General features: G+C 37.5%; 1 protein-coding gene across 1 annotated transcript in view; it reads right to left on the bottom strand.

Annotated features, from left to right (window-relative positions):
• LOC134674400 (potassium channel subfamily K member 18) overlaps positions 1 to 17,405 on the bottom strand; it is a 40,641-nt gene extending 23,236 nt beyond the window's left edge. The window contains exon 1 of the mRNA XM_063532470.1: positions 17,124 to 17,405. The gene's annotated coding sequence lies outside the window, so the exon portion shown is untranslated. The remainder of the gene's footprint in view (positions 1 to 17,123) is intronic.
• Between the last annotated feature and the right edge of the window lie 9,878 nt (positions 17,406 to 27,283).

The following is a 27,283-nucleotide window of genomic DNA, read 5'->3' as shown; positions in this document are numbered from 1 at the left end:
TTACTGGTCTATTATTTATTCAGTAATCGGGAGGTTAATTCTAATTTAACAATTTCTTATGGTTTTGAACTGGTTTGGACACGACCTTGACGTTCGTCTTGGTGATTGTCATGCATCTTACGCACAATTTTCACGTCATTTCGCATTCGCATACACCAATCAGAGTGAGCGATCTTCAATGTCGTATCAAAACAGTTCAAATTAACGGGCAGTGGGCATATAAAAACCATCAGGGTTTATTTATTCAATTAATGATAATAAACATAAGGGTCAGATGCAGAAGGCGGTAATTTTCGACACGGCGCGTATAGTAGGTCGGTTCCTCACTCTGCGGCCCTGACCACCGGCAGCTTGAGCCCAGCCCCGCTGCCGGCGGCACCCTAGGTTAGGTTTTCTATAATGTCTTTACTGTTTATATGTATTTTTAACCGACTTCCATTTCATAGAAGGAGGAGGTTCTGTATTCGGCTGTGGCTATTTTTATTTTTTTTCTATGTACGTTCACCGATTACTCCGACATCCGTAGTCCGATTTGAGTAATTCTTTTTTTGTTTGAAAGGAGCTACCTCCGAGTTGGTCCCATTTTAATTTGGTTCTGTTCTGGTGATGGGATCCATGAGGAATTGAGGGAACTCCTCAATTTTTAAAGGCACATGCATGGTGATTTGGGTGTTTTCTTAAGCAACTCGAGCATTTTCTCCCGAAAACCACCACTTTGATGAAGTAGACCTGATGATGATGATTGTTTTGATGATAATGATGATGATTTATTAAATGTAGTATGTTCAGCGATTACTCCGGCACCTGTGATCCGATTTGAGTAATTCTTTTTTTGTTTGGAAGGAGTTGCCTCCAAGGTGTTTCCGTATTATTTTTGGTTCTGGTCTGATGATGGAATCCATGAGGAATTGAGGGAACTCCTCAGTTTTTAAAGGCACGTGTAAAGTGATTTCGGTGTTTTCTAAAGTAACTCGAGCATTTGCTTCCGAACACCGCCAATTTGATGTAGTGCAAGTGTAGCCTTACCACGAGTTTGACATTGACATATTCGCTAAGTTAGCGACGCTAACGTCTTCGTAACTTACTTTTTATGCATCTCGCTCGCACTAATATGCCAGTACGAGCGAGATGCAAAGAAAGTAAGTTACACACACGCTAGCGAATAAATCAATGTCAAACTCTTGGTAAGCTGGTAAGGCTACTGATCGGGGTTAGGAGTTAAGGGGTCGGGGATTAAGGGGTCGGGTAATGGTGGTTGAAGGGGTGCTGGTTCAGGCCGAGGGGTACATGGATCAGGGGTTGATACGCTATGAGGTTGAGTGATCGGGGGGGGGGGGGGGTTGAGGGATTGGGTCAATGGCGGGGCGAAGGATGGATTTAGTGTAGTGACAGGAATTATAATTTCCCAGACGGACTCGAGAAAATTCCAGATTACATATTTATTAAAGTAGATACACGAATTTAGTGTTAATCATGATGTTGTTTTTCATTCACGCGTCGCGTTATTAACAATGCGTTAAAACTAAAAATGGAAAAATAAAAACTTTTTACAAAAAAAAGAAAACCGACTTCAAAAAGGATGAAATAAAATATTATCCTTTTTAAGTCTATGCGTTACCAACTGATATGTTTGAAGTCGGTGCCAAGCCAAGTAGTAAAGAATACCCGTCAAAAATAATCAGCTTTATGACTATAAATCCCATTATAACTGTACCATTAGAACTATTACATAAATGTATAAGTAATTCTGTCTACCTCTTTGTCGCCTTTTCATGGCTAAACAACTGAACCGCTTTAGGTGAAATTTGGCAAGAACGTAAATTCCTTGAATTGTTTTATATTTTGAAATGTAGTCCTCTGAATAAGGGACGGGAAATAACTTCAGTCCCGATCCCACGCTTGCGTGCCGACAAACATGGTACGGACTGTGCCAAGAAGGTTTGATCGTGTGTTCTGAGGTGTGTTCTTAGGTACAGTCGACGTCAAAGATATGTATTATACACTTTTGCACCTTACTCCTTTGTAATAAGACGAAAAGTGTAAACATATTTTTAACGTCGACTGTACCTACAGAAAGTACGTTCATTGTAAGGCAATCCAACGTACATCCTTATCGAATCGCACCAAAATCATGGTATGCTTCAAAAGTTGGCTTGGCACCGACTTCAAACATATCAGTTGGTAACGCATAGACTTAAAAAGGATAATATTTTATTTCATCCTTTTTGAAGTCGGTTTTCTTTTTTTTGTAAAAAGTTTTTATTTATTGTTTTGTATGTGTTTTTATATTTTACTTTAATATTTATACATATTTTAAAAACCCTAGCCTAAGAAGAATGATGAATAAAGAGAATGAACATAAAACAAGAAATTACTTTTAACGCTATTAGCTACCCGAATCAGTAATCAAAAGTAAAGAATGCGTCAGGCCTTTTTAAGGGTTAAGACAAGGACGCAATTGAGGGATCAACGGCCGATGGGACGAGGCTAAACATCGTTTTTTCCAGCTCCATAACAGTTATAGTCTCAAAATTGACGTTGTTTTAACCAACCTCTATTTTAACTCACCTCGGTCTCATAGGATCTTAGTGCTGAGTGACGGATCTAATAATTAGAGTTATCATTGCCTCTGCACCTGCGTATAAATCGCGACAACGATTTGTCTTCTTGTCGCGAGGCGTCCTCTTGTCGCGGGTCGTTTGTTATCAGAAATTGTGAGGGCCGCTAATCTCTGAGATACTACATTTGCAGCTGGGCTTATAAAAGGAAAGGAGACGGCCGGTTCTCTATAGAAACGTTATCCATGTCCTCTTGCAAAATTAAAATATTACTTGTAAACTAGCCAACTTTGCTCCCGCAACACAAACCCTGTCATATTTTTTTTTGAAAATCTTGACTTCCCAATAAAGCGCGAAGTTGGCTAGATTGACCGTCATGCTAGACTTAACTTTAAATAAGTATAACTTGGTTCTTAAGTTTAAATTAGTAAATTCTGACTTGGAATTCAGTTTAAATTAGTATATTCTAAAAGCGTAAATTAAACCAAATAAATATTAATGGAAGAGCAGAAAGGGTTAAACAAATGTCTGTGCTGAAGGAACAGAAACTGGAATATCAAATATCAAATATCAACATTTATTCAGCAAATAGGCCACAAGGGCACTTTTACACGTCAACATTGAATTTACATAAAAGCAAAAATAATAACATCAACAATTTTATAAAATAAAACTAACAATTCAATCTAACGTATTACAATTACTAAGAGATGTATATGGTCTCTTAATGTCGAATTACATACAAAATACAGATAAAAAAACACACACAAAAAAATCTATAATATTTAGAGGTGTAAATGTCTCTAGGTGTCAGAACTATAAGATTATATAGTTTATCAAGTTATCCTTAGAGATGTATAGGGTCTCCAAGAGTCAATATCCTGTATAATTAATACATTCATTAAGAGAAAAGAAACATACGAGAACAGAATGAGGCGTCTCACTGTAATTAATTAATAAAAATTAAGTTACTAAGTATGTATAATAGCTCGTGTTAGCTTAAACAGACCAGTCTCCACAAACAGCACCCGTTCACGAGTATGACGCGTATCTCAGCCATCGTCTCCCTCAACCTTCATTGGAACTATTGAAACATCTACTTTGTTTATGTTTGTGCCGGTTTGTTTGACTTTGCACGGAGGGCCACACTCTCATATCGCTAGCGTACTAGGTCAAGGAATTTAATTTCAGTAGGTACCATTTCGTAACTTGTCACAGTATTCCTGTACGTACCTCGTAGTACCTCGATTTCGCGAGTGGTCCCAAGTAGAAGTACCTATGCCCTGTATATTCACCCTGTATATGATTATAGAAAAGCCAAACAATAAAATTGGCACAATCGCAACCTGTACCACGCGACTAAAACGTCGTAAGCGCCGCAAAATTCACGGCGCTTACGCGTTTAGGTCGCGAGATTCACGCTCCGCTTCTATGGTTTGTTGTCAAAACAACAACAACTCATGGCGCAAAATACTGGTTCTCTGTGCTGATTCTATGCGTAATAGTAATAGTTCATCGATACCAATTGGTAATAAGGTACTGACCTCTTAAACCATTTTACACAAACATTATTCACCAGCATCTAAGAAGCGTTTGCTTTGCAAAACCTCTGATGTCTTACAAAACATTCTATCGTCAAGTACTAGGTTTTGCTTTGGCATCGGCAAGCCCACGCAACCATTCAAACTAACCAACTTACTGTCATCCTCGTCTAACAATAACCGACTCTATCACCACGGCGCAAGATGCTATAAACTTCTGTGCTAATTTGGTAATCTATGTGCTTTTCAAAAAGTCGTATGAGCTTTAAAATGTTGGTAGACTTACGTCGTTTTAGAATCAGAAGGAGTTTTAGTAGTTAGAGTTGGTTTTATTGCATGTACAATTAGAAACGTCTATTTGGTTTAAGATATTTAAGATTTATGAAAGGTCTTTGACTAGATTATTATATGTGTTTTAGTGAAATAGTTTTAGCATAACGTGGGAAGGCCACCAACTAATTAAGTAAAGTAGTAGTAGTTTAGTAGTAGTAAGTAAGTAAAGTATTTGGTAAAGATTGCAGCGAGAGTTCTTTGGGACAAAAAACATCGAACCTTATCTACATTTCTTGACCAAATTGTTCCTTATATATCAAAATAAGCCGATTTAGATCGGGAACGAGGTACCCTCAGGGGGTCGAAAGAGGGGGAAGGTAAAGTACCGCTCCGCCTAAATTAATGAAACTTCAAGTTGGGTTGCGAATGAACTAACGTTTTATTTAAAAAAAAACACGTTACTAAATAGTTTACACAGATGGCGCTAGTGGTACTACATAAAGTATTATTTTGTTACTATGATAGAAAATTAGATTTATAACATCCTCTCCTAACAAAATAATCTAAAACTTACCTGAGAGTTTTAGTCTCAAAAACAACAAACAGAAGCTTACATAATATAAAACTTTTATTTCAGAAGCTTACATTCCAGATATGCCCATTAATTTCATAAATTTATAGTGCTTGTCTGCACTAAGGCTTTTTGTGAGCAAATCAGCTGGCATGTTAGAAGTTGGTACATATTCTAGTTTGACCTTATTATACATAACACACTCTCTAACAAAATGATGTCGCACATCAATATGCTTGGTTCTCTTGTGGAACAATGGATTAGCTGCTAATTTGAGTGAACTTTGACTATCACTGTATAAGCATATTGGTGTACTCTTACATGGCTTTAAGATATCATTTAACAAATTGTTTAAATAAATTGCCTCTTTACAAGCTTCACTTAATCCCATGTATTCCGATTCACAGCTCGACAAGGCAATAGTTCTTTGCTTTCTGGATTCATAAGATATTACACATCCCGACATTATGAAGCAATAACCTGTGTAAGATCTTCTATCTATAGTACATGCTGCCCAATCGGCATCCACAAAACCATGCAAAGAACCATTACTCTTTCTATAAACTAAACCATAGCTTTTAGTTTTCTGTAAATATCTTAACAGTCTTTTTAAATGTTTCCAATGAGTTTCATTATAACTGTTGTTATACTGGCTAAGAAAACTTACACTATAAGCGATATCTGGTCGTGTTAGAACAGACAGGTACATAAGACTACCTATTAATTGTTGATAGGGATACCTCTTATCACAATTATTTATTTCCTTTTCTAATTTTAAATTGACCTCCATAGGAGTACTTGATCCCTGACAATTAGGCATATTAAATTTGTTCAAAATATTCTCTACAAATTGTTCCTGGTCAACAGTGATATAATCTTTTTTAACATTTACCCTCATTCCCAAACACTGCTTTATCTGGCCTAAGTCTTTTATTTTAAATTTATTAACAAGTTCAGACTTTAACTCTTCATATGAATTATTGCAATTATAAAACACAAAGAAATCATCCACAAATAATGCAATATATACTTTCACATTGTTTTCACATTTTATAAACAGACAGGGTTCATACTTTGATTTCTGATAACCCAGTTTTAACAAACATTCTTCTACCCTAGTGTACCAGGCCCTAGCAGACTGCTTTAGGCCATAAATTGCCCGCTTTAATTTTAATACCTTATTATCACAATTAACAAAATTTGAACATTCTGGTATTTCCATGTAAACATTTTCTTTAATGAAACCATTCAAAAAAGCTGTAGGTACATCTAAGTGATTCATATTTAAATCTAATTGAACACTCAGGGCAAACAAGAGTCTTAGAGTAGAGTACCTTAACACTGGTGAGAAGGTTTCTGTAAAGTCTATGCCCTTCTTTTGCGTGAAACCTTTTGCGACTAACCTTGCTCTATAGCGCACTTCACCATCACTGTTAAATTTCTTTTTAAACACCCACTTATTTTTCACCACTGTACCATCCCTTGGCCTATCTACCAGCACCCAAGTGTCATTATCACTGAAAGATTTTAGTTCCTCTTTCATTGCACTTTGCCACTGCACTTTTTCTGGTCCGGTCACAGCCTCGGTAAGTGAGATATTTTCTCCTGGAACCTCGTCAACACACATGGAAGCATAGCCATAGTAATCTGGTTGACGTCGAACACGCTTGGACACCTCCTGCATTTCTTGCTCTGTCTCCTGTGTCGAATCCATTTCTAGCTCATAAAAGCTGTCATCCTCACTTGGAACATATGTCACATCATTGTTATCCTCGAGAACGCTGTCATCTGTGGTACTCTGTGACATACTTCTAGACCGGCTACTCTCTGCCTCTAGAGTCACACACTCACTAGCCTCCTCTTGATCATGTTCTACCATAAGTGTTGTTTCCTTTACACCAAAATTTTCCATAATTATTACATCTCTGGCAATAACTATATCCTGAGAATTTGGATCATATAAGCGATAACCTTTGGTGACTTCTGAATAACCAACAAGGAACATCTTGGTCGCTTTCTTGTCCCATTTTCTACGCTTTTGCTTTGGGACATGCATCATCACTGGGCTACCGAAGATCCGCAAATGGCCAATGTTCGGCTTCTTGCCTGTCCACCTTTCATACGGTGTAGTATCTCCATATAGACCTGATGCTGGTGACCTATTTTTCACATACACTGCTGTGTTTATGGCTTCTGCCCAAAACTTCTTATCAAATTGAGCATCAAAGAGAAAACAGCGTGCTTTCTCTACTAAAGAACGGTTGTATCTTTCTGCAACGCCGTTAGATTCTGGTGTATAAGCAGTGGTTTTCTGATGCACTATGCCACACTGCTTCAAGTAGTTCTCCATTTCAGTTGAACAAAATTCTCCACCGCCGTCACTTCTTAAAACTTTAATTTTCTTAGACTGCTGGTTTTCAACTAATTTCTGGAATTCCTTGAAGTATCTGAATGTTTGATGTTTTGATTGAAGAAAGTAAACAAAACACATTCTGCTATAGTCATCTACAAATAAAAGGTAGTATCTTGCATTTCCAAGCGACTTATTTTCCATTGGGCCGCACAAATCCGTGTGGATTAATTCCAGGACCTCCTTGCTTCTGCTTGCACTCTGAGGAAATGGCAGTCTTGCTTGCTTTCCCTCGCAGCATACTTCACAGCTGGATTTATCTAACCTGCCACTTTTTTCTTGAAACGAGACACCTTCAACCACTCCTTTATTCATTTTACTGAGATCATTTGCATTAATATGGCCTAAACGTCTATGCCATACTTCATCCATACTTGAAGTTGCTGTTGCTGCTAGCATACTTATTTACCTAATGTTTAAACGGTACACTCCATCTATTAAATCAGCCTTTCCAATGACTTGATTTCGTGCATTTATAATGTAACAGCCAGTTTCCTCAAAATGAACCTTGTTACCATTCGCAATCAGCTGACTGACTGATAACAAATTCGTGGTTAGGTTAGGAACGCACAATACATCACGGACTGGAATGTCATACTCCGTATTATTCACCACTGTAGTAATCTGTGTATCTCCTGAACACACTACTGGCACACAGGCTTTATTAGCAACTATTATTTCTTTCATTTTCGGTTGGTAACAAACATTGGATAGAATGTTTTTATTAGACACAAAATGGCCGCTCGCGCCTGAATCAACGTAAAAATCATTCGGGCTAAATTTTCCAGTTGAAAATACGGCACTAAACGCATTCATCTTCACTTTTTGCCTCTCAGGACATTGATTTTTATAATGCCCCGCCTGTTTGCATCCATAACAAAGAATCGACGCTTTTGACGTTTTGACGTTTCCTTTGACAGATGTCGATGAACTCGAAGATTGCGTTTCGTTACTCCCACTGTTGTAACGTTTCTTTTGAAATGTTTTATTGCTACCTCCAATTCGTTTGTGCGAATTATTAGCAATGAATGCGGTTTCTGATTTAACCTCAAAATCTGTACTCATATCCAATAACTTTGTTTTTATAGCATCTGCACTTATAGTCATCCCCGAATGCTCGATAGCCATAATCATCGGGCTAAATTTCTCTGGAAGACCCGCCAATAACAAGGAACCGATCCACTCATCGTTTATCTCGAAACCAGTACCTTTTAATTTCTGTGCCGTTTCCACCAACTGTGTCACGTACGCAGTCATAGACTCACTTGTTTCTAGGCGTATTGAAATTAAATTCCTCAGTAAGCTAATCTTACGCGTGTAACCGGAGTCGTCAAACAATGATTTTAGCTTAGTCCAAGTACTTCGCACTGTTGTCTCGCCTTTAATATGGACATAAAGCGATGGATCCACGGTTAAAATCATCTTGGCTCTGGCTTTTCTGTCGCTTGTCTCGTCTAGCACATGCTGGCTTGCCAAGTCGACGCCCTCCAAAACGAGAAAGTTTTCCACAGCAAACGCCCAGTCGTCATAGTTTTCTCGCCCTTTTAACTTTGGAACGTTCACTGAATAGTTCGCTGACATTTTATTACTGTGCACTATAAAACACTACCGAAAAACTCCGAAAATCTAATTAAATTCGAGCTGGGGCCGTAACCTAATGAAACTTCAAGTTGGGTTGCGAATGAACTAACGTTTTATTTAAAAAAAAACACGTTACTAAATAGTTTACACAGATGGCGCTAGTGGTACTACATAAAGTATTATTTTGTTACTATGATAGAAAATTAGATTTATAACATAAATGTCAAAAATCCAGACAGCTACATCGATTTTGACATTTGCGGCAGTAATATTGAAATCTTCCGCTTTAATATATAATAGCACGATGAGGATAGATATATATATAATATATAATAACAACAACTTTGCCTCCTTGTAAAACAAATACTTACATAACTATTTTTGTATAAATCGGTCCCTACGGTGAATACAGTCATTGTTTGCGTGTTTAGTTTAATAAAACATGCCTAGAAATAGTTTGATGTGTACCAAAATTAGATATTATGTTATATAGCTAAGGGCCCTCATAAAAATATAAGTTGTTGACCCTTGGGACCCCAGAGAGACGAAGCCGTGGCCGAAAGCTTACGAAAGTAAAACTTTTTTGTTTTCATTAAGTAGGTACCTACTTGTATTAAAAAGTATTTTCCTCTAATTTAAGCAATGCTCGCAGCATTTAAATATTTTTGCGATCATTTTGTTTAAAACTCATCGGTTGTCATTATATATTTTGCTCGGGGCTCGTTTTAATTTTTAAATAGCTCTCGGATTTTCATAAAGTTCGGCAAAATCATTCGTGCCAATAATTACCTATCGACTGACAGAAATAAATTCATTAAATATCTCATCAAAGCATTCATTATTATTTAAAAATAAAATCATTTTCCAGTAAATCACTTGAAACCAACTTTTCTCGAACTGATCAGATAACACGCCGGTGACAACGTAATACGTATTTTTGAACGCTCCTCGTAAACATGTCAAACGCCACCGATCAAAGTTAGACTCTGTCGTGCTAAGGTTAAGGTTTATATTGGTCCGGCGGTCATTAGTGATTAACGTTCGAAAACTCACCTGTGTAAGCGCTGCCAAAACTTTTATTGTGCGACGTCGATAAAATACGAGTTTTTATGACGTTTCAGATTGTAAACCCGCGCTCTGATTTGACGCGGGCTGGTTTTTCTTTTTCGATTAAACTTTTTAGGTAGGTACTTTAAATTGAGTACCTTTTACAGATTCTAAATTGCTAATAGATCATTCCATTCTTATTAAATTGTTAATATTTAAAACTTATTAGGTAGATACCTACCTAATGCGATGATAACTTAATGTGACGGTAAATATACAATTCTGACTATACTGATAAAATTAAAAGCAGACAGCCAATTTTCAATATATGCACTGCGGCGCTGAAGCACTTTCCTGTAAAATTTTCCTAAAACTTTCGACTAAGTACTTTAACTTTAGTGTATACTTACAATCAAAATTGAATACATCTTTACAATAAATAAACTAACTCCTTATGGGTCAATTTCACCAAACGAACATTTTTGTCTAATTTCCATGGAATTTTGAAATACCAACATTACACAAAAAAAAATATGCTGAGAATTTGATAAAAAATATAATAAATATTAATTTTCTTATGGGATAAAAATATTCATAAAACTATAAAAGTTATTTAAATTTAAAATTTTGGTCAGGGCACGGGAATTAGTGTGTCCATGGAAATTAGATTTTACTAGGACGGAAATTAGAACACGGCACGGGAATTGTTTTCTTAACTTATTTTGGTACTTAAAACTATTATTTATGTATATTTTAATCTACAATAATATACTGCAACCATACTGAAGTGGCATCGGACATATTTACCTTCTTTAATTTTAGTTACGAACGACAAATCTACGAAAGTATGTTACACTAAAAACTACGTATTTGACTAATCCTTTCCTTTATTTTAATGGCAACTAATCTCTCTTTCTTAGTAAAATGTACATATTTAAAAACAATACTTTGAGTAGTTTCGTAAACTTGTCCCCCTTTACATACAAAACTATTCATTAAAAAGTGTCATTATGTATCTGCATGTAGATAGGTACAAGGTGTATGATCTGGTATATGGTCTTATAGGAAATGATACTAAGAAATAAATAGGGGCACAGTGAGAAGAAGTTATTATGTAAGTTAATCTGAAGAAATCGAATATGCTGCCTTCATAAATTAATAACCCAATAAATTGTTTGAACACATATGAGGTAAGGTGGGGTAAGACTATCACCGGGGTAAGACTATCACTTGTATGGAATCCTCGTGCTGTTAGTCTTGCCCCGATCAAAATAAACTAAGTTAGTCTTACCCCTCCTTACTTTACACATAGGTATACGGGGTGTCCCTGCCCTGCGGGAAAATCTTCAAAGTGTAGGTTGGTTAAGTAATTTCTCAAAAATATCATAATCTTCCTAAAAAAAACTTGCTTACAAAATACCCCCTGGCACTGACTAAAATAACCGACTTGGTTTCACATTACATCCCAAAACTTTTTTGTAGTAGAGTAGAAGAACTGCGTTGCGAGATTTGCATCTTTTTACATGAATTGAAATGATCCCATCTCTTTTTGTAGGCTGTCCTTCTTTTCGGGTAATCATACCCATACCATACTGATACTATGTATATACATATCATAATACATCTTTATTCATACTCACATCGTCCATCGTAGTGTACCCTTACTTTCCCTACTAATTGTAAGAACTAAAAGGTAACGTTGTTATCGCATATATTTCTATAGGATTACAAACTTAATTATGCAGTTATCTTTAGAACGTGACTAATATTGCAGTATTATTAGATTTTTGTTGGCTTAAAAAGCTAAAACCTAATTACGTTTCAAATTTGGAACTTGTGGGTATGCTAGAAGTACCTTAAAATAATATTGATTGAGAGTGATTGTGCCAGTGACAAAACTAAGGGATTTTAAAGTGTATTAATTCTTAGACTACATGCTCAAATTAAATGTTATTTAGATAGAATGTTATTGAGATTTGATGGTACGGCCGTGCCACTTTGTTTTGCTCGACTTGGCGGCGGCACTGCCGTGATCCTTTGTCCTTCTTCAGGCCTCAAACTATCTCCATACCAAATATGTATTATCAAGATGATATTGTTTCAGCGGCTTAAGCGTGACGAGATAACAGACAGACAGACAGAGATACTTTCGCATTTATAATATAGTAAGAATAGGATATACTTAATTTTTCTTGTACCTATTAGAAAAGCTAATTTATAACAACTAATCTATTAAACGAGCAATTCTTGTACATATTTCGGGGATCTCGGAAACAGCTCTAACGATTTCGATGAAATTTGATCATGTATGGGCGTTTTCTGGGATGAAAAATCGATCTAGCTAGGTGTCTCTGGGAAAACGCGCATTTTTGAGTTTTTAGGTAGGTATATGTTTTCCGAGCTTTTCTCCCAGATATTTAAACTTTATACGGCTTACGCTGTCAGCTGTCAAATTTACAAAATAAAACCATTGTAAATTTGATTCATTTTGTTTCATGTAACCTTAGGTACGGGTATTATAATATGTAATAATTCCAAAAATAGTTTTATGTTTATATAATATTTTAATATTATAATATGATAAATGAATAAGGTAAGACTAACAGTACGAGGATTCCATACAAGTGATAGTCTTACCCCAGTGTCGTCTTACCCCACCTTACCTTACGGATTAAAATTGCCCGGGTTATTCGGGTCCACCCTGTAAGTATGCACTATAGTACTTATACTAAAAAACCGTTCATAGATTTTTGTGCATTCTCTGAGATTTCCTTAAATGTAAAATAGAAAGATATACAGTACCGGTCAAAAGTTTAAGTTCACTCTGCGAAATAAGGTTATCATATGTAATTATGCTCAAATATAGAATATGTTTTGAATTTCAAACGTTTAATTGTTTCCACGACTACCAAATAACAATAAAAATACCTCTTGGAGGAATCGTTTTATGTTATTCGGAAAATTTGATCCATTTAATATTTTTGTTCCGTATTTCCTATGAGATTTCGTGAAGTTAGAAATCATTTAAAATGGGTCGCAAAGCCGATTTTAGTGTCGAAACTCGTGCTGTTATTGTAACTCTGTCAAATGAGGGCTACACGACGCGGAAAATCGCTGAAAAAATGAAGGTTTCTCAAACCGCTGTCGTGAGTACTTTGAAACGAAAACAAAAAACCGGTCTTAATTGCAGTCGATCTCGATCAGGTAGGCCAAAAGTCACGTCTAAAAGCGAAGACCAATTTATTTGCGTGCAGAGCAAACGCCAACGTACTCTAACTGCTCCAGAAATTTGCGAAGAACTCAACGCCACCCGAGAACAGCGAGTATCGGTTTCGACAGTGCAACGGCGTCTGCGAAACTATGGTCTAAAAGGTCGTATTGCTGCCAAAAAACCCTTGTTACGTAGTCAGAATAAAGTTAAGAGGTTGAAATGGGCCCAGAAACACAAAAACTGGACGTCTGAACAGTGGTCTAAAGTTTTATTTTCTGACGAATCGAAGTTTGAAATTTTTGGAGGGAGACGTCGTCAATATGTTCGACGACAAGTAGGCGAACGAATGATAAAGCAATGCGTGATGCCAACAGTGAAGCACGGTGGAGGATCAGTTATGGTCTGGGGATGCTTTGCGGGTGATAAAGTTGGTGATCTCGTGAGAGTCAATGGCATAATGGATAAGAAAATGTATCATAACATTTTGCAACGTCACGCTTTTCCATCTGGAAAACGGATTGTAGGCAGAGGTTTTGTTTTCCAACAAGACAACGATCCCAAGCATACGTCGAAGTTGTGCAAAAACTACATTTCATCCAAAGAGAACCAAAAAGAATTAAAATATATGGATTGGCCTCCTCAATCGCCCGACCTCAATCCGATTGAGTTGTTATGGGATGAATTGGACAGGCGTGTGAGAAAAATGCAGCCAACTAATAAAGAACAGCTTTGGGAATACCTATACATTTGTTGGAATAAAATTTCGACATCAACACTGCAAAAACTAATTACGCGAATGCCGAAAGTGTGTATGGCAGCATTGAAAGCAAAAGGCGGATATTTTGAAGAGTCTAAAGTTGGCAAAAACTGATCTTTTTTATTTAATTGTGGTTTTAAATTAGAGAATTACCTTTAATTTATTATGTAATAAAAGATTATTAAATACTTTTATTAGTACATTGTGTTATAGCTTCATTTAACCGAATTTACAGAGTGAACTTAAACTTTTGACCGGTACTGTACGTCATATTATTATTACATATAATATATATTCAATGCCAATATATATATATGTAATAATAATATGACGTAAACATTGCCAATTAACTTACAGTGCCCCCAATTAAAAATTTGTTGACAATAAATGTAATACTTTCTAATTCCCGTGCCACTTAATCAGCTGTTTTAGGTAAAAATTCTATGGGAATTAGGGCACGGAAATTAGAATTCGTAATAAAAAAATTCGCCAAAAATTTAAATCGTGTTTAACCAAACTGTTATGTTATCGCTTACATAAAGATACATAAAGGGCTCCTAAATATGACAATTGTTTTTGAAAAGCTATATGGGAAATAAAATTTATAAGGGGCATCGAAATTAGAAAAAAATTGTCCCCCACCCGGATTCCGAAATACTTATGCGATTTGCTCGAACACGCCGCGGCTTGACGTACATCCGCTTGCATTGAGAAACAGCCGAATACTGCCAGTACAGGTGAGGCGGGACACGAGGCGGTTCAGATACAGACGTCGGCTGTGAGAGCCCTTTGAGTTTTGCCGACGAAATTTTACTCGCGCGCTCGGACAAATTTTAAACTTCGATCACGAGTTATTTACCACAATGAAGTTAATAGTGTATGTGCTCAGTGATAGTAAATATCATCTAGTTTAAGTATTTGACACTAAATTAGTGATACTAATGTAGAATTTTTCGTAGGATTTTTCATTATGCTCAAAAGTAGATTCCGGACAGGGCACGGGAGTAGTAATTTGAGCCTTTAGGTATTTTTAAGTGTACTCTAAAAACCAATTAATCAGTGAATTCATATGGAACCCGGTGTGAAAGTGTGGCTTCTTTATGTAAAAAAAAAATGGTAAGTATTATTTGATGCTAACCCGCGATTTTCATCACGGACAGAAAAAAAATCGTGTTCAGAAATTGACCCTTATTAATATTTTACTGACATGTGATTCGACCTAATGCCAACATTTTTTTTTATATTATACCGCCGTTATTAATAGGTTAATAGCGTCTGCGGTTACTAATAGATGTATCGACACATTGTCGACGCTTTTAATATAAACAACTCGGCCACATTTCACCACCACTTTCCTATAATTTATAAGATATAATGTCGTAAAAATAGCAATTATTCAAATGGTTTCTACATTGTTTGATGGTAATAATTTGATAAGGTACTTACTCGCTATTCGGTGATGGAAAACATCATGAAAAAACCGGACTAATCCTTATTAAGCCAGTAGGCTTTCCCTAGAAGGAAAATTATTTTCTGCTGGTTTGAATGGTGAGATGACACTCACTAGAGTGACGCTGACGGTGATAACGCGTAAACGGTATATCAGTAATACAATACAATACTCTTTATTGCATATCTCACACAGTTTACAAAAGTTGCAATAGTAGGTAAGTACGCTTCTGCAGTCAACATCCGAATGTAATCTTTATCATTTTATTGTTCAGGTTATTTAATTTTTATCTATTTTAGTACACAATATTTTGATAAAATTTGCCTTGTTGCGTTACACAAACATCTGTAATTCGTGAAGGCGCTCAAAGGCAAATGAGCACAATTTAGCCACTTCTTATGCTAACTGTAATTATTTTATCATTGTCTGGTTACTCGTAGCTTTAGGTTTAATTAATAGGTACATTACTTATTGCGTAACATTTAACAATAACATTCGAAAATCCCTGGAAAACAAAGGATTTTAATTTGATCTCATTTCTAGTACTCGTATCAGTCGAAATGACGTTTTGTATGTGTGTGGTCAAATGCTTCAATGGCGTTCAAACATGTAGTTTCTGAACACACCATAGAGTGCTTATAATATGTGTGCGTAAAAGTACATATGTAATTAGATGTCACGTTTGTTAGATACCCGTGTGATGTTGTTATGAAACCCGCTATGCTCGTTTCAAAACCCATACTCATATTTAAATAATGCCTTTCATTGTGTAGCAGCCACATAAACTACTTACTATTATTTACATAATGATATTTCATCGCTAATTTGAGAACATACCCATTTCAATCCACTGAAAGCATATTTTAAAAATAAAGTAATACTCTCCATTTATTTGATACGTCGCACAATATTATTATATTCACGTAAATCGTGTTTACAAATGAGCTGGCTTCATAATATCTTAGTGTGGCTCCGTTTCATATGATTTATATGACTTTTATTACGGCAGAAAAGAAAAATCACTTCCACCGAACATATTTCATTAGCAAACGTCTTAGAATTTTGTCATAATGCGTAATGAAGGTTTTAAATCATATTGAAAGCGTTTGTTGTAAATGATGGGGATTTTAATTTTTATCTATAAAAAAGTGAGTTCAAAGAATATATTACTATGAAAGATATATTGTTACGGGTCCGTTTCCGCTCTTATAGGACTACAAATGGGACCGTGAGTGTGTGTTAAACATAAACACACCTAAATAAACGTCAGTTTAATCGTTTATAAACACCTCCGTAGCCTCACGGGTTTCGACACCATCTAAAAGTTGTTTGGAGAGACTAGAATTAAAATATACGTTTATTTCACATTAACCTATGTTTATTAATTTAAAATAAAATCTTACTTTTTTGCGGTGTTCGCTGTATGACAACAGATGAGAAGAGAAAGATCAATTTTGCCACACGCAGGCATTTTTACGGTAAAGGTGGTAGTACTGACGTTTATTTAGTTGTTTTTCACACAGAGTGCTAGTTACATTTGTTACACAGAAAAGTAGGTAGTTATAAAAATAAGTAGTATTTTATTGTAATGGCGACAAATACAGGGTGTTTATTCAGATTGTAATAGCAGGTTATTAATTTCAAGACTCTTTAACCAGAAATGTCACTTTAGATACTGAAAAATCATATTCATAAAAAAACTATTATGAACAAATCATACTTACAAAATAAACAAGGCTGACACTCTTATCCAAACACAACACACTAAGAAAACCCAAGTAAAAACTAGCAATCTAATAACACATGTATTTTACAATAGGTCCGATAAAATCCACATCTCGAGTATATTATTAAATGTAAAAGGTTTTCTAAAGAAACTGAACTACCCACTAAATCAAGAAAAACACTGAAGACCTCTGGCCACGAGTAAAAGAAAATCACTTGCCTAAGAATCTTAGGTGTTTTTACGAGTATTATTAGGCCCAACCAAGTTTACACTTTTTCACAAAAGATCAAGGAATAGGTAAAATCTATACCTAGCACTCGTGAGTTTAGGTTTTATCATAAAAATTGTTAATTGATCACTGACACTTCACTACAGTTTTCACTTATTTCTACGAGGTCTACGATATCATCATCCATAATCAGTGTGTAGGTTTAGTGTTAGATTTTGGTTTAGTGCGAGGAATGTTGGCGGCCGAGGCGCAGGCGGCGACTAACCGCTGCGCCGTCGGTTTACGACGCGCTATAGATCAAAATTGCGCAGACGCAGAAGCTAGCTCAAAGTAAACGTCATTTACTAAATAATAATAATAATAATAATCGTGCTGATAGATCGGTCGCAGCGCCGGGCCGTGCTCGTCGACGTCACCATCCCCCATGATGAGAATCTCGTGAAGGCCGAGAAGGACAAGTCCAGCAAGTACCTAGACTTAGCTCATGAGATTACCGCCATGTGGGATGTTGACTCGACGATCATTGTTCCGATAGTCGTGTCAGCAAACGGTCTCATAGCGAAGAGTCTCGACCAACACCTAGAGAGACTCTCGCTGGGTGGTTGGATCAAGGGTCAGATGCAGAAGGCGGTAATTTTGGACACGGCGCGTATAGTACGTCGGTTCCTCACTCTGCAGCCCTGACCACCGGCAGCTTGGGCCCTGCCCCGCTGCCGGCGGCACCCTAGGTTAGGTTTTTTATAATGTGTTTATATGTATTTTTTATTGTTTTATAAGTGTTTTTATATTTTACTTTTATATTCATATTATAAAAATACCTAACTTAAGAAGAAAAATGAATAAAGAGAATAATAATAATAAGCCCCCAGGGCAGCTTGTGGCGAGCTGAATGGGAAGTGACGTCCCTTGGGTCCCATACCCCCGAGAGTCGGTCAGGCCCCTCTCTCCAGCTTGCCTTCATTGGCCGGCTGGAGTGAACACTGAGCAGGGGCCGCAGGACTCTCACCTCTGGCTTGCCTTAACCGGCCGTCCAGAGTGGGGTGTCAGAGCTATATGCTCGCAGGGCGGAAGTGAAACATGCCTAAGACGCGAGTTGGCACAGTGGCTGCTTACAGCCACTGGGTAGAAAGCGGTGCACACCTCTCCACGCCCTGAGCCGCTCACGTGATGTTGTCCCCTTGTCGCTCCGTGCGAGCGGCCGTTTTCGGGGACCCATATAGTGAGTTGGCGAGTCACCACCTGTCCATTTTTTTTCGTGTTTTTAAACATAGATTGGGGCAGGTGCCATAGTATTTCCATAGACCGGTTACCAGTACACTAACATCTCAACACAATAGCCCAGTTTCTTTTGTTTCTTATCATTGCAATAGTCCTACACTAACCGGGGCTTATCCTTGGGTGCATTACTATAGTGCACACAGGGATAATCGTCGGGTGGTGTCACATCACCTTTTAGAGTAAATTGTCTTTTTACAAGGGGCCTCTGCGTGTTGGCTTTGGCTCCACGCACGCCTTCCAAATGTCCGGGACCCCATGGTCCCGAGATTATGTAAAGGACGAACATAATAATAATATATTCTTTATTGTGCACCACATAATGAAAAGGAATACAGAAAAAGAACAGATATTACATTAGGTAACAACAGGCGGTCTTATCGCTCAAAAGCGATCTCTTCCAGACAACCTTTGGGTAGCAGGAAACCAATAACTTACAACAATGAACGGGTAGTGCAGATACGAGATTACGTAGAATACTAATAGAATAGCCTCACATATCAAGAATAAATATAAAAGATATATTAAAGAATTATTCTAAGTAAATACAATAAATATATAAAATATATACAGTACCGGTCAAAAGTTTAAGTTCACTCTGCGAAATAAGGTTATCATATTTAATTATGTTCAAATATAGAATATGTTTTGAATTTCAAACGTTTAATTGTTTCCACGACTACCAAATAACAATAAAAATACCTCTTGGAGGAATCGTTTTATGTTATTCGGAAAATTTGATCCATTTAATATTTTTGTTCCGTATTTCCTATGAGATTTCGTGAAGTTAGAAATTATTTAAAATGGGTCGCAAAGCCGATTTTAGTGTCGAAACTCGTGCTGTTATTGTAACTCTGTCAAATGAGGGCTACACGACGCGGAAAATCGCTGAAAAAATGAAGGTTTCTCAAACCGCTGTCGTGAGTACTTTGAAACGAAAACAAAAAACCGGTCTTAATTGCAGTCGATCTCGATCATGTAGGCCAAAAGTCACGTCTAAAAGCGAAGACCAATTTATTTGCGTGAAGAGCAAACGCCAACGTACTCTAACTGCTCCAGAAATTTGCGAAGAACTCAACGCCACCCGAGAACAGCGAGTATCGGTTTCGACAGTGCAACGGCGTCTGCGAAACTATGGTCTAAAAGGTCGTATTGCTGCGAAAAAACCCTTGTTACGTAGTCAGAATAAAGTTAAGAGGTTGAAATGGGCCCAGAAACACAAAAACTGGACGTCTGAACAGTGGTCTAAAGTTTTATTTTCTGACGAATCGAAGTTTGAAATTTTTGGAGGGAGACGTCGTCAATATGTTCGACGACAAGTAGGCGAACGAATGATAAAGCAATGCGTGATGCCAACAGTGAAGCACGGTGGAGGATCAGTTATGGTCTGGGGATGCTTTGCGGGTGACAAAGTTGGTGATCTCGTGAGAGTCAATGGCATAATGGATAAGAAAATGTATCATAACATTTTGCAACGTCACGCTTTTCCATCTGGAAAACGGATTGTAGGCAGAGGTTTTGTTTTCCAACAAGACAACGATCCCAAGCATACGTCGAAGTTGTGCAAAAACTACATTTCATCCAAAGAGAACCAAAAAGAATTAAAATATATGGATTGGCCTCCTCAATCGCCCGACCTCAATCCGATTGAGTTGTTATGGGATGAATTGGACAGGAGTGTGAGAAAAATGCGGCCAACTAATAAAGAACAGCTTTGGGAATACCTATACATTTGTTGGAATAAAATTTCGACATCAACACTGCAAAAACTAATTACGCGAATGCCGAAAGTGTGTATGGCAGCATTGAAAGCAAAAGGCGGATATTTTGAAGAGTCTAAAGTTGGCAAAAACTGATCTTTTTTATTTAATTGTGGTTTTAAATTAGAGAATTACCTTTAATTTATTATGTAATAAAAGATTATTAAATACATTGTGTTATATTTTATTAGTACATTGTGTTATAGCTTCATTTAACCGAATTTACAGAGTGAACTTAAACTTTTGACCGGTACTGTATATATATATATATATATATATATATACATATATACATACATAAATAAATAAAGGCAAATTAAGGCAGTGACAGATAATGGGATTTTAAAAGGTTTTTAAATATGGAAAGCGATTTGGCGCATCTTATATCCGACGGCAAAGCATTCCACAATCGAACAGCCCGAAAAGTGAAGGAGGTATTATAAAATTTAGAAGAAGAAGAAGGAGGAGCAAGGAGATGCTTTTCCGCACACCGCGCAGAAGAGAGATATTTAAAACGTTCTTTAAGGTAAGGGGGGGTAGTGGGGTTGAAGAGAATGTTATAAAGAAGGGTGAGAATGTGAGAGTTGCGACGCAGACGAATTGGCAACCACTTGAGCTTGGTTCGAAATTCCGAGACGTGGTCAAATTTGCGCAGGCCATATATGAATCTAATACAAGCATTTTGTAGTCGTTCTAGTTTGTTTAGCTGGTCCTCCGTAATATCCAGGTAACAAATGTCGGCGTAATCTAGTATGGGAAGAAGAAGAGATTGTGCAAGCGCAATTTTGGTGGCAAGCGGTAAAAAGTTACGAACTCTACGAAGTGACCCCAAGGAAGCAAACAATTTCCTACTGATCTCACTAATCTGTGGTATCCACGAAAGTGTACGATCTATTAGAATACCAAGATTCTTTACTTGACTCGAATAAGGAACCTGGACGCCATCAAACACTATGGCTGGTAAGCTGTGCAAGTCAATCCGAGAGGTGAGTTGAGGACTACCTAAAATTATGGCCTGCGTTTTAGCCGGATTCACTTTCAGTCCATAGCGTTTACTCCAACTGGAGATGCATTCCAAGTCCCGGTTCGTGGAGCTAACAGTTTGAGAGAGATCACTAATTGCACACTGCGAGTAAATTTGGAGGTCGTCGGCATAGAGGTGGTATGAAGAGGAAATATCACTAGTAATTTTATTAATAAATATTGAAAATAGGAGAGGAGACAACACGCCGCCTTGCGGTACACCGGCCAACGTGCTGCACCACGAAGAACAAGAGGAATCTATTTTCACACGTTGCCGACGGCCTTCAAGATAGCTATGAAACCAATCAATGACTGAAGGGGAAATGTTAAGAGAACGCATTACGCCAAGTAAGACATCAAAATCAACTGTGTTAAATGCATTGCTAAAATCTAACAGCGATAGTACAGTGAGTCTACGGTTGTCCATTCCGGCCCGAATATCATCAGTAATCTTGACAAGGGCTGTGACTGTACTGTGACCGGAACGAAAACCAGACTGGTAAGGATTCATGAGCTCATACCTGTTTAAGAAGGACGTAAGCTGCTGATGTACTAGCCGCTCAAGAACCTTAGAGAGAAAAGGAAGAATAGATATGGGTCTATAGTCTGAGAAAGAAGATGGATTGGACTTTTTGGGAAGGGGGATGATATCAGCATCTTTCCAAGCAGAAGGAAAAATGCCAGAGGAAATGGAGCTATTAAGGATATGAGTAATGATAGGGACCAAGAGATCAAGAAGAGGAAGAATCATTTTCCGGCTAATACTGTCAACTCCTACGGCATTGGACGAAATGGCTAATACGTTTTTCTTAACATCTCCCTCAGTCAATTGAGTAAGTGCAAAAGCAGGATAGTCAGGAGCAGAGAAACTCGAAACATGGTCGAGAGTTTTAGTTTTAACAGGCCCGGAGAAGGTAGCAGAAGTTGAGAAGTGTTGGTTAAGCTGAAGTAAGTCTAGATCTTTGCTAACGGAAGTTTGAGAAGACTTCCCAACTCCTACTGACCTTAGGAACTTCCAGACTTTAGCTGGCTCCCCATTCTCTACTGCACTGTGAAAGTGACGCCTTTGGGCATCACGACACACAGTACTGCATCTATTTCGAAGAGCATGGTACCTAGCTTTATTCTTTTCACAGGGGTTACCCTTAAACTTCGATTTGGCCAAGTTTTTCCTAGCTATAAGACGCCTGATGTCTTCGGTAAGCCAGGGGGCGGGGACGTACTTCATCTTGACTGGGCGTATGGGAGCGTGTATGTCATAAAGCTTAGTTAAAGTATCGTTAAAGAGAGCCACCTTATCATTAACACTATCAGAACGCTGTATCGAGCTCCAGTCAATAAGCAAGGCATCTTCACGGAGCTTATCGAGACTCATCCTACCAAAATTGCGCTGCAGAAGAACTTTCGGCTTATGTTTAGGTGGACGAATTTTATAAGATAGAAATAACAAATCGTGGTAGGAAAAAGCATCAGCACAAAATTGAGTAAATCCCCCTACATGATCGGGAGAAGAGACGAGGGCGAGATCCAGAAGCGATGGAGAAGAATTTGGAAAATAATGTGTTGGACCTGACGGCATGATAACCATATTACAGGCCTCAACAAGTGCTTTGAGAGAATTAGAGCGATAATCATTTTTGAGCAAGCACGTGTTGAAATCACCCATAATAATATGATGATCGTAAGATGGCATTAGGTCCTCCAGGAATTTCTCAAAAGAAGCAAAATAGTTAACGTGCAGAGAAGGTGAGTAAAAAACACCGAGAAGAATTTTAGAGTGAGATAAGCTCAATTCAAGAAATAAATACTCTGCGGTATCAGAAGATAATGATTCAGTGGACATGCCCACAATGGAATACGGAATGTGCGAACGTAGATAGATCGTAGATAAATAGTAATACGGGAAAACCTTAGCCAAACTTAAAAGGTTGTTATAAAACAATCATGGTCTGCTTTCAAATTATAATTTCGGTTGAAAATAAATATGTTACGTAAATAAGTTATTTAGAACTCGTTAAATTTTGGCCAGGATTCAAACCATCGACCCGCAGTTCTAAACTAGCAAGTAGCAAGCTAAAATAATATATGTATAAGGCAAAAATAATATGCCACTGCAACTATTCAGTCTGGACACGTCGCTCTAGGAACCGACCTATCGCCACTTTTAAAATACGCTGTGTATTTTCCATTTACTTTTTATTAAAAAAAATACATTAGTAGCCAGCTCTGCTACATCCAAAACTTAAACATGAATCTGTAAGCAGTCAAAATTATATTTGGTCTAATCAGGATGAAAGTTGATATCAATGAATCCAAAACGCCTCCTAATATGAAGGTGTTGTCAAATATGGCCGCCATCATGAATATTGTCTTCCTTTTGCACCATATCAGAAGTTGGTCGGCTCTGCGAGCTCCGCTCGTTGCCGTGCGCGTCCAAGAATACGCGCACGCGACGGCGCGGCGTATCAGTTTTAGTTTTTATTGTGCGATGTATTTCGGTGCGCGGCCGGCGTATGTGGGACAGGTCAACGAGCCGTGATCAATGTTCTTGACAGGTAGACATCATTCATCCTTGATGCCTCTCCAAGGATAAATCCTGCTCAAAGATCTAGAATGACGCTTAGGGAAGCCATCACGTAGGTATATTAACCTTTCAAGAGCACGAAAGGGTGCATTGAGTTTATTAGCGGCCGGTAACAGTTAAAATTTAGGGGACCCATCCTCTTAGGATCAAGTCTTCCCAGTCTCCTCCAAGGATATTGCATAGCATTCGGTCCAATTGAAGCCCGTTGCGTGTCGTGAGAAAGTAATCTCATCAGCAAACAGGCGGGAACCCCCGATTTTCCTCGAACACCCACCAGCTTGTTTATCCTTAAAGCACACATTCCTGAATAAACAGTTATTTCATGTCTGTGTTTATACTTACATAATATTTTCAGATGGCTGGACGTTTACGTCCATTATATTTATGTAGGTACCTACCCCCTTAATTATAAATGTTAACTAAAGTTGACAAACAGATAATAATCGTTTGTCCCTTTCCGACGTATTGGTACCTATGATGGAAAAGGGACAAACGTTTATTATCGGCTTGTCAACTTTAGTAAACGTTTATTATGAATAAGGGGGTTAGAAAATAGAAGCAATACGCACTCATAAATGTTCTTGCCGTAAAAATGTGCCCCAAAATACGAAATTAAACAAAAAAAAAATATAATTATTATAATGTTGATAAAATTCGATTGTAGTACCTGGACAGTTCAAGTTCGATGTTGACATACAGGGTGTTAATGACCATGGGGCTTGAAATCCAGGGCTCGATTCTCCTCGCTAAATTGAGCTACTTTTATTATGGCACCAACCCCGAAATCCCGAAAACAATTTTTACTTTTTCATACATTTTGGCTGATCAGATGTCGACGTTTTCTAGCCAAAAAATTTTCCCCGATTTTAGGGTTGGTCCCATAGTAAAAGTAGCTCAGTTTAGCGAGTAAAATCAAGCCCTAGAATTAAAGCCCCATGTTCAGACACATACTGTATATTTAAAGTAGATCATCACAGTTGTAACACTTAAATAAATGAGGTTGTAAATGTTTTAATACATCAGTACCTGTGTAAACGGTTGGAGCACAATTACACAGTGGGGAGCAAAGAGCACATTTTGCTCTACAACAATTTTGATGTTGACACATTTTTTATCACCTACATACGGCCCAATTCGAACTTTAAGATACATCAGTTAATAGATCTAGAAACGATATGGATTAGATATGTCAGTGTCAAATGTGACGTTTCTTCAAACAAAAACGTCACTTTTGACACTGACACATCTAGTCCATATCGTTTCTAGATCTATTGATTGACGTATCGTAAAGTTCGAATACGGCAGTTAGTTACATTGAAAGTGCAAAATAATGACGGAGTTATAGAGTAACAAACATAAAAAAGAATAAAAAAACATACAACCGAATTGATAACCTCCTTCTTTGAGATTTGGAAGTCGGTTAAAAAACCAGTAATATTTCAAGAAAGACATTAGAATCGCTTTGCATTCATATTTAATAAAATAACATTTCAAAGGTTTCTTTAAGTACAGTACAAAGCTGCTCACTTGCAGAACGCCTTTGGGAAATTACAGAAAAGTCCACAATGTCTGTGTTTTATGAGTTTTATCTTCAAGAAACATTGCTATTCTTTGCAGTTTTAAGTAAGAATGAAATATATGCATTTCTGAGGTGTCATTCAAGGTGATGAAAATAATCAGGAAAAGCATCAAATGTAGCGCAGATTATTATACCTATAATTCTTTATGAGCCGTTTCATAAAGAATTATATAGGTACAGATAGTTCCAGTATAACTTGCTACATCAAGTCAACATACCTACTCGTAATTACCTACCTACCGTCAACAGCATTAAAAAACAACATGATATGTTCTAGTATTCTGTTGAAAATACCCCTCCATATTTCGTAGGTATGTATCCCCAAAGGACAGCAGAATGTTTTCGGCAACTTACTCAATAAATCTGAAACAATGACTATATGCATATTATTTCGATTCCCTGAGCCATTTCAGCGACAGGGTGACATATGAGAGTTTATATCAAAACGTCAGTACTGATTTCGAGAATTTTGTCAAGTTTTCCACCCATCCTCACGATCTTTTGTTTTATTTTACGCGGTTAGCCTTTGATGTCGGTATAAGATGTATTGGGGTAACTCCATATAGGATCGTTCCGGCATTTCAAAAACAAAGTCAGCTTATTTAAGGACATTTTTTTGAATATAAACAATAGGTACATCATACAAAAGAAGACACAAAATTTACACATAAAATGACAAACTAACAAAAATCCTTACATTTTATACTACATAATTATATTCCTTAAAACTACCTAACCCAAAACCCATTCTATGTTATGCCCGGTCCAAAAGTCCCCATCACACTTGCAGCATTGCCGCGCTGTATGGCAATGGAGACCTGTTGGACCAGCCAAGACCCAGAACGGGGGTCGTTACCCCTCTCCCTCAGCCGCCGACCCAGTTCCCTGAACAATTCGCCCGCCTCGCTGCACCAGGGTCCGGCCGTTTCTACAGCAAACGGCACAAAATCGTACGCCCCCTGCAACTCGGAGTACTTGGCGCGCCTACTTTTGGCCGCTATTACTGCCGCTTTTTTTGAATTGTTGCTAGTGTAGATATAACAGCAATAGCTATTAGTTTTAGATAGAAATGTACAAATTGCAGAACATTCCCAAAAAGCGGAAACGTTCTCGAGAATGTTCTCAGAACATTCTGCAACATGGAAATTTATTGTACCGCCATCTTGGATTTTTTCCAAAAAAATTTTTTTGTCATGGGAATCTAGAGGCCTTTATCTCCCGCCATGCCAAATCTCAGCGAGCTCGGAACAACTTGAAAAAAGTAAAAAAAAAGTCGGCCTTTTTGATTTTTTTTAATGCAGTTTTTTTGTCTCGGGGCCCTCTATGACATTTGGTTGAGCATCCCCCACCTATCACGCACCGTTTAAAAGTTGCCATACAAAATAAAAGTGGCCAGTTTTCCCGCAATTGTAGCATTTTTCCAAAAAAAATATTTTCATAGGTACCTATCTAGGGGACCCCGAGATTCCGTGACCAAAATTTCAGCGCGCTAGGACAAACATGAAAAAATTAAAAAAAAAAGCCATATTGAAAAAAACATGACTGCGTCAAAAACTGCCAGGGTCCCTCTATGACATTTGGTCGAGCACCCCCCACCTAGGTACCGTTTGGCCGGGCCGTCATACATTTTTCTGACCTGAAGCGGTAGACCAAAAGTCGGAATTTTCTGGGGGTAAGGATACTACACCTAAGCTATCGTGAATATTCA

Source organism: Cydia fagiglandana, chromosome 20, assembly GCF_963556715.1.
Source record: "Cydia fagiglandana chromosome 20, ilCydFagi1.1, whole genome shotgun sequence".
In the NCBI taxonomy this organism is placed as follows: Eukaryota; Metazoa; Arthropoda; class Insecta; order Lepidoptera; family Tortricidae; genus Cydia; species Cydia fagiglandana.
This window is presented reverse-complemented; position numbering and strand designations above follow the sequence as displayed.